The sequence below is a fragment of the Mus pahari genome, chromosome 8 (assembly GCF_900095145.1).
Source record: "Mus pahari chromosome 8, PAHARI_EIJ_v1.1, whole genome shotgun sequence".
NCBI lineage: Eukaryota > Metazoa > Chordata > Mammalia > Rodentia > Muridae > Mus > Mus pahari.
Genome location: NC_034597.1, coordinates 21,740,983 through 21,750,007, shown reverse-complemented (window position 1 = coordinate 21,750,007; position 9,025 = coordinate 21,740,983). Strand labels below are relative to the sequence as shown.

The 9,025-nt window shown below is 44.7% G+C and overlaps 1 long non-coding RNA gene across 1 annotated transcript in view; it reads right to left on the bottom strand.

The window, feature by feature from the left end:
* The window catches only part of LOC110325965, a 6,540-nt gene extending 2,606 nt beyond the window's left edge, over positions 1-3,934 (bottom strand). The window contains exons 1-3 of the long non-coding RNA XR_002380763.1: positions 3,854-3,934; positions 1,084-1,149; positions 721-1,002 (exon numbers count right to left, since the gene is read on the bottom strand). This is a non-coding gene — a long non-coding RNA (uncharacterized LOC110325965). The remainder of the gene's footprint in view (positions 1-720; positions 1,003-1,083; positions 1,150-3,853) is intronic.
* Between the last annotated feature and the right edge of the window lie 5,091 nt (positions 3,935-9,025).

The following is a 9,025-nucleotide window of genomic DNA, read 5'->3' as shown; positions in this document are numbered from 1 at the left end:
GAACTCACTTTGTAGACCAGGCTGGCCTCGAACTCAGAAATCTGCCTGCCTCTGCCTCCCAAGTGCTGGGATTAAAGGCGTGCGCCACCACGCCTGGCTTTTTTTTTTAAACTTTTATTCTTCTTTCATACATTACACCACCTCCCTCCACTCCTCCCAGTCCCTCCTCCTGCCTCCCCTCTCCCCTTAGATCAACTCCTCCTCTGTTTCCCTTTAAAACAAACAAAAAAGAGTAGGTCTCCCACAGATTTCCAACTGAGTGGGAGAAAGGGGTCCCAAGTATAGGCAAAAGAGCCAGACAACACCCCACTTCCACTGTTAGGAGTCCCACGAGAATACCAAGCTACACAAACATAAGGTATATGCAGAGGACCTAGCTCAGACCGGCACAGTGTTAGTGTTTGTTTGTGCTTCAGTCTCTGTGAGGCCCCATGAACTCTGCTTAGTTGATTCGGTGGGCTGTGTTCTTGTGGTGCCCTTGATGGCTCTGGCTCCTACACTCTTTCTTCCCTGTCTTCTGTGGGGCTTCCTAAGCTCCACCTAATGTTTGGAGGTGGGTCCCTGCATCTGCTTCCATCAGTTGCTGGATGATGGATGACCCTTTGATGACAACTGGGCTAGACTCTGATCTCTCAGTATAGCAGAACCTCATTAGGAATCATTTCACTGACTTTATTTTCAGTCATGTTGGTTCTATTCTGGGTCTCTGGGCCGTCCTACCTTTGGTTCCCCTTTCATCTAGGCAGTGTCAGGCGGCTGCCCCTCCTCCTCCTCCCGCTCCTCCTCCTGCTCCTCCTCCCTCTCCATCTCAAGAGTTTTCTGGTTGTGATAACTGAAATTATAATAAGATGTCCTTAAACTGCCAGATGGAAGAGCAGATAAAGACACATATTACCTTAGAGTGTGATGGTCTTAGTTCAGATAAAATGTTTCCTAAAAACTGAAGGACTCTGAGGACAAAATGTGTCCTCGCAGAAGATACAATGTATGGCAGCTGTGGAGCTGCGGGCGGTAATGTCACCTGAGTGCCACTGGGGCGCGCAGTGGTACAGTGAGTAAAAGGAAGCCAGCGTCTACAGTTACCTCAACTTCGGCTCCCTTGAGACTTCCAACCGGCCACTTAATCTCCTTCTGGGTCAGTTTCCTTATCTGCAAAATAGAGATATTCTTTTCTCACTGTATTTAGATGAGATTTAGATACGATAAAGTTCAAAGCACTCTTAAAAACTGCACCGTGGCCATTCAAATAAATGGGCTGGTGAGGACTGGCAAGATAGGAAACGGTAAAGGGCAAGGTAGAGAATTGGAGCATCCTGGCTTTGTGTATAAATTTTAATTCAACTATTTATAAGAGGTGTATGATTTTTTTTTGCTTCAAAGATAAAGGGCTGTGGTTATCTACAGAGAATAAAACTGCATGGTAGGGGAGGTTTCTACTTATTACACTATGTCTTTTGAGAAGAGAAACGGGGTGTCTAGGCAATGGGGTTATGGGCTTTGATTTCAGTATTATTTCCTCTTTAAAAAGCTAAACATAGGCCGGGCGTGGTGGCACACGCCTTTAATCCCAGCACTCGGAAGGCAGAGGCAGGCGGATTTCTGAGTTCGAGGCCAGCCTGGTCTACATAGTGAGTCCCAGGACAGCCAGGGCTACACAGAGAAACCCTGTTTCAAAAAAACCTAAAAAAAAAAAAAAAAAAAAAAAAAAAAAAAAATTTTAAAAATAACAGAAAGGCCCTTGTGGTAGATTTTCTTTGGTGAAGTGGAGATGTTATTGGTAAAGAGTAATCATGGTCCCCAGAGAAAGCAATCTTTTCAAGGATGAGACCCTAGGCACGGGAAGTGCTGCAGGTTCATGTCTTGGCATCCCTTGAATGTAGTAAACTAGGTGACAGGTTTTCTCTGCTAAGAAATCCCTTTCTCTGGCATACTATTGTTGGAAGACCATACTGTTGGCTGTGCTTGAGGGAGCTAGCTGCCTGATGCTCACACTAGAGCACTGGTCCAGAAAATTCCCCTTTCCCAGGGCTCTTCTTTTGTCCTATCGCTTGGCTTTCTTCTACTGTTTCCTTTGCTGACGTTTTTCTCCCCAATGACTCTCCTCTATCTCTCTATCAACCCCCTCTCTCTGTGTGTGTTAGGGAGAGAGCTAGAGAGAGAGAGAGAGAGAGAGAGAGAGAGAGAGAGAGAGAGAGAGAGAGAGAGAGAGAGAGAGAGAGAGAGAGAGAGAGAGAGAAAAGCCGGAGGACAACTTTGGATAGCATTCTTTAGGTGCCATCCAATTATTTATTTATTTTTGTTTGTCTTTGGGGACAGTTTCCCTTAATGACTCAAACTGTGCAAGTAGACTCAACCTGTCTCCGCCCCTCCTGCGCTAGGATTACAGGTGGGGGCTGCCACACCTCCAGGTTTTCCCTGGGGAACAGACTCAGGTATTTGTTCTTGCAAGGCAAGCGTCTCACTTCCTAAGCCCCCTTCCTAGCTACCACTAATTTTTTTTTTTTTTTTTTTAAATCTATTTGAACCAGGATTCAATGCCTGCTCTGCATTCTGATGCTTGTATCTTGGGGTAGATAAACAGCCAAAGCTGGAGGTGGACCAGTGTGATCTTGGGGAGGCATGGGGCTGGATGACTTCAGAAGTGGGGGGGGGGTGGTGTCTCCTTCCATCAGGAGGCTTGTAAAATCTTGTGAGACAGACGCATTCATTCATTAAAGGTCCCCAAATGTTGGTGTGCATAAGCTAGCTAGAATGGCCTCTGAAGGGAGATGTTTACCCCCGCTTACTAGTGGGGACTCGTTGAAGAACTTTGGACAGAAAAGACAAGATACCCCCCCCCTTTATTTACCAGTCTCAAAATAGTGAGTTTGATCTGAGCTCCTTGTTTGCAAGCCTCCGTGAACACATTTCAGCATAGCAGGTGTGTGTTGTTACACCCACAGCTGTTAACATCCGAGCTCTGAGGTCACCATTCTCCTCCCCTCCTCGGCAAGCTAGTGACCACCAGCATCTCTGTCAGACTTGCCATTGCTATCCACATAGCTACATCCCATGGTCAAGTCAGAGGCCTCACTTTTTTGCATATTAAAAAAGAGATCTAATTTATGTCCCACGCTACTCACTTTTCTAATGCATGCAACTTGGTAGTTTTTCTTTTTCTTTTTTTTGAGACAGGTTTCTTTCTGTAGCCCAGGCTAGCCTTAACATTATGGTCCTCCTGAGTGTTGGGCTCGTAGGGATGAACCACCACATCCAGCTAGGTTTTTCATTCATTCATAAATCTGTAGATGCATCAGCAGTTTCTAATCCCAGAATATTTTCCTAATCTCCAAAGGATACATCAGATTCACTGTGCACGACTCCAGTGCTCAGCCCCAGCTCCTGGTAGCCATCGATCCACTGCCACCTGCCTGCATCTGCCCACCCCTGACATCTCTGTAATGAGATCATTGTGAAAACAACCTTGAGTTTCCATCTTTATCAGGGACAGCCCCCCTTCCTCCTTCTGCCTTTCTGAGCACCCTCTCTTTCCTGTGCCTCCCATCTTGGGGTACAGCTCTCAGTTTTCTTCCATGCCCCCTCCTTATCTCACTATCCTCTTAATGTTGGGGAGCCTTTACCCCTCAGCCGAGGGATCTCTTTTTCCCAGCGCTCCCCAGGCACCCCCAGGCTTGTAGATTTAAATGCTGTACATTGCCATTAACTCCTACACTTGAGCTTAGCCAGGAAATGACGTCACCAACTCCTAAATTTATACCCCTAGCAAGGACTTTCCCTCTACTTCCAGAACTTTTTGTTCATCTCCTCTCTGCTTTCCAACATGCACTGCACAGTCAGCATGCCCAGAACTGACCTTGGGGATCACCCCCTGCCTCCAATGTCTTCCGCCCACAGCTGCTTCTCTAGTTGCTCGGCTCAGAAACTTAGCAGCCATGCCTCACTTCTTCACACCCCCACCCCCTGCATTGCATCTATGTCACATTCTGCTGACTCTTCTTCCAAAATGTACCCAGGACCTAGTTCCTCATTTTGTTCCTATGCTTAGGGAAGCCTATCTGTTTTCATGTGTGTTGTGTGGATGTAGTGTATATAAAGGTGTGTGTGTGTGTGTGTGTGTGTGTGTGTGTGTGCGCGCGCGCGAGTGTATTTAGACAGGCTGGAGAAGGATTCAGGTGTCTTACTCTAGGGCCATCCAGGTTATTTTTTGAGACAAAGTCTCTCACTGAACCTAACGAAGGCTCACTGTTTCAGCTACACTGGCTGGCCAGTGAGTTCCCAGGATCCGCCTGTCTGTCTCTGCCCACCCTTTCTCCTCCCCACCACCATGCTAGAGTTACAGGCACGGCTGTGCCAGCTTTTATGTGGGTGCTAGGGATTCAAATTCAGACTTTCTTGTCTCCATAGCCAGCGTGCTTATCCATCGAACCATCTCCCTAGCCCATTGGATAATGTATAAACAGCTGATGGGTGTTTCTGCCACCACCTCTATGGACACACTTAGCTTTAGAGATTGTTTTAAGACAAGTTAAGTCATGGCTCTCTTTGCTAAGAATCACTCAGAAGATTACCACATTGCTCAGAATAAAATCCAAAGCGCACACATTGTCTGCCCTACAGGCAACGCCCGGCTCTCACGCTGTCAGACCTGTCCCGCTTGTCTCTGCCTTGAAGATCTGAGTCAGCTCCAGTGGCCTCCTCACTCATCTCAGGGATGCACCTCATAGTCTGCACTTACCGTTTGGCTTAGAGTGCTCTTCTCCACATGCCTCTTGCCCCATCGTTCAGTTCTTTGTTTATATGTGACTTAGTTAATCAAGTGCAACTCCACTCTAACTCATTAGAGTCAGGGTCTTATGTATTCCAGACTGGTCTCTAAGGTGCTGCATGACCAAGAATGACCTTAAACTTCTGACCCTCCTGTGTCTACCTCCCATGGGCTGGGGTTACAGGTGGACATCACACACCTAGTTTATGAGATAAAGGAAAACTGAACTCAGGGCTTTGGGCATGCTAGGTAAGACTTGGTCAAATGAGCTATATCTGTACCTGACATGCACTGTTCATAATCGCAACTTGCTCTCAACTTTTATTCCATATTGTCAATACAACTTTCTCTTCCTTTAACTGTAACTGTTTTCACACACACACACACACACACACACACACATGCATACATAGGTGTACACATGTGTGTACATAATGCATCTACATGTATACACACATGCACACGTTTGTTTTACTGAAGTCCTTCCCCACTTGCCTGTAGACTTTATGAGTACAAGGGCCTCATTTTGTGCCCTGTTGTGTTCCTAGTCAATCTCTGCTTGATGCACACTGGCTGGCTGTACACCGTGTGGAATGGTAGCAGCCTTCTATTTCCATCTTCTAACGCCACAGCTCCTCCGACCTATGGGCTCACGGAATGATTTCCAAGGGACATTTGTTCTGCACATCTTCCCTGAGGTCTTTGGGGAGTCAACATGCATCCCCATCTGTGAGCTTGGCATAGAAACTTCCTCTCCTTCAGATGTATGGATGCCAACTCTTGGGCAGAGATTGCAGGAGGAGAGGAGGTTATTTGGGGCATTAGTCTTTGCTCTCTGAAGCCGATGTGACAGGAGTTTGCTAGGGACAAGGTTAGCAAGCACAGATAACAAACGCTGGCTGGGAAGAGCTGCAAAGAGATTTCAGAGTGCAGTCCCTAATCATCTGACTGACTGCACTTGTCTTCTCTGTCTGCCCGCTGTTCCCTCCCTCCCTCCCTCCCTCCCTCCTTCAGCTCTCTCCTCTTTCCTTCCTTCTCTGCTCTGTTTCTTTCTCTCCCGTTTCCTCCCTTCCTCTCCTGCTCTATCCTTCCCTCTGTTAGAATACCGAGGACAGGGAAGTAGCAGATCTCCAGGGTTATAGAGTTAGTGGTGAAATCAGAGCCCAGACTCAGGTCCCTTAATTCTCATTTCTTTTGGACTTTACTGTATTACCCTCCTCCCAGCATAGAAGTGCACCATCAGGAAGACTTTGTGTTAAACATTCCCGGAGACGGGAACTGCTTTGCTCTTGGAAACTTAGATCTAGTTGACAAGTGGCCAGAGCTTAGCCACAGACTGGGAAACTTACTTTTGCCTTCAGCTTCTCTAACATTTCTAGTTTCCCTCTCTCTCTAACCTCCAGACACCTCGAATGACTGTTTATCTTAAACTATCATTTGCTCATTTGCTTGTAGAGAGCCTACTCTTTCCCAGGTAAGAAAGGCTGGAGAAGATAATGACAAGATATATTTTAAAAGTGATAAAACTCATTTGTAGTATATAAATATATATCTTATTTAATATACACATTTACATCTTTGTGGTATAATATAATTTACATATAAAATCATAGCAGCTAATATTTTTTGACCATATGCAATTTTCATTGAGGAAATAAATCACAGTGAGATACCATTCTCATACCTACTAGGATGGCTATAACAACAGTAATAATAACAATAATGATAGCATCAGACTACAAGGGCTGACAAAGATGTGGAGAAATTGGAGCCTCATATATTGTGACCCAAAATGTTGTAGCCGTTTTGGAAAATAATCTGGCAGTTCTTCAGGATGTAAAAATTACCATGTAACATAGAAATCCCATTTCCTGGTATGTGCAAGAAAATTGAAGGCATACCTTTGCACACATACTTGTACACAGATGTTTATAGAAGCGTTATTCCCAACAGCCAAAGGGAGGATGTGACCCATATGTTTATCCTTTGATGTACAGGTAAAGAAAACATGCTAGATCTATGTAATTTGATCATGAAGACACCAAAAGAAACAAAGCTCTGATACATGACACTGTAGTGGGCAGTAGGTGGACTTTGACTGCATCATGCTAAGATGCCAATCAGAAAAGGCTATATAGTACACACACACACACACACACACACACACACACACACACACACGAGGTATTCAGAATAGGCATATCTATGAGGCAAAGTCCCTTATAAGCCAGATTGGTTTCTAACTTGTAGTATAGTCAAAGCTGGCCTTGATTTTCCAATTTTCTTGCCTTCAGCTCTCAACTGCTGTAACTGCAGGCATGTGCCACTGCATCTGGTGGGAAAGAAATATTCTGCAATTGGGCAGTGGTGTTTGTTGCAAAACCTTATGAATGTACTGAAACACACATTTTAAAATGGTTAAAATGGTGAGTTTTATGTTTGAGAATTTCATCTTATTAAAAATGGTATTTTACAAGTTTTAAATGATATATAGTTGAATCAATTTGTTTAAACTTAGTTTCTGTGACATTTATTGTAAGCAAACTTTGATATTGAGTAATGTAAAGAAATTTCCTTTGGGGGTCTGTGGAGATGACTCAGTGATTAAGAACATTCGCTGCTGTTCCAGAGGACTGGGGTTTGATTGACAGGATCCACGTGGCAGCTCACAAGCAACTGTAACTCCAGTTCTGGGGGACCTAGCACAGTCTTTTAAACTCTGCAGGCACCAGGCTCACATGTGGTATAAAGATAGAAATGTGTGCGTGTGCATGCACGCACACGCGCACACACACACAAATACATACATCCATATGAAGAAGTATTAATTTTTGTTATTGTTTTGTTTTTTAGATAGGGTCTTACTTTGTAGCTCAACCTGTCTTTGAGCTCTTTGGTCTCCTGCTTCAGCCTCCTGAGAGCCTTGCAACTAGCTTCCTATCAGGGTTTTTTAAAAGGCAACTCCAAGTCAGAGGTGTGTGTGTGTGTGTGTGTGTGTGTGTGTGTGTGTGTGTGAGAGAGAGAGAGAGAGAGAGAGAGAGAGAGAGAGAGAGAGAGAGAGAGAGAGAGAGAGAGAGAGAGAGAGAGAGACTCTTGTAGCCCACTAGGTTGGTCTAGAATGTGCTATGTAGTTGAAGTTGTCCTTGAATTTCTGACCCTCCTGCCTCTTTATCTTCTCTGTCTTGTCTCCCTTGCCTGGCCATGTGGTCCTTGAGTTGTTACATGTTGGTTGTAGTTCAACTCCATTGCTCTTTCAGAAGGTAGGAGGGAAACCTGGCCATCAGCTTAATGGCAAAACATTTGGTGAACTTAAATTTGAAACTCAAGTTGGCTTTGAGCTGAGAGATCAACAGTGAAGTGTCTGACCAGCTGCGTGAGTTCATGGCTTTGCTTCTCAGCATGAGCAACAGCAGCAAGCTGAACTTGGGGATACAGCTTTATGGAAGAGACCTAGGTTTGATTTCCAGTATATGAAAGGAAGGAAGGAAGGAAGGGAGGGAGGGAGGGAGGGGATAGGGAGGGAGGGAGGGTAGATTGGAAAAAACAATCTCTTATAAGTCAGGATTGTGGCTCTCCTCCATTGTGCAGGGGATGAAAATAATTTGGGAGGAAATAAAATGGGAGATTCTGTAGTACTAGGGAGACTAGATTTTTGGCTCTAGCTACTGTTTTCAGAGTCATGTTTGATTTTCTAAAAGTCAATCAGTTTATACTGATGCAGTGTACCCTGTTCTGTGAAGTTGTTCAATACCAAGTTTGCAATTCTGCTAAATCTCCCAATATTTGTGTATTATGCCCTCAAGCTTTGGTGGTTAGCTGGGGATAAGAATCTATGGATCTGAGCTGACACTTTGGAGACCACAGCTAACTGTGACTGTTCTGGGCCATTAGCTCCTTTAAAAGGTGAGACAGGAACAGTGCTACCAGACACCTGGGTCCCACTCCTTGCTGTCTTGGTCCTTGTCTGCCCAGATAGACCCAGAATTGCCACTATGAGTGCCCGAAACAAATCAATTCAGTTGGCATTCAAGTAGACTTAAGCTCATAATCACATAGTTAAAATATTTGATGCCAGAAGTATTTTGGCATTCAGATGATTTTTTTGGATTTTGGAAAGGTGATATTTTGCACACGGTATTTATTATGTAATTCTGCGAGCATGGCTTAGGACAGCGCTCTGAAATTGGACAGTGGTGAATATTTATACCAAATGGTCTATGTGCCCTAAATTTACACAAATAATCTCATGCTAATTCAGGC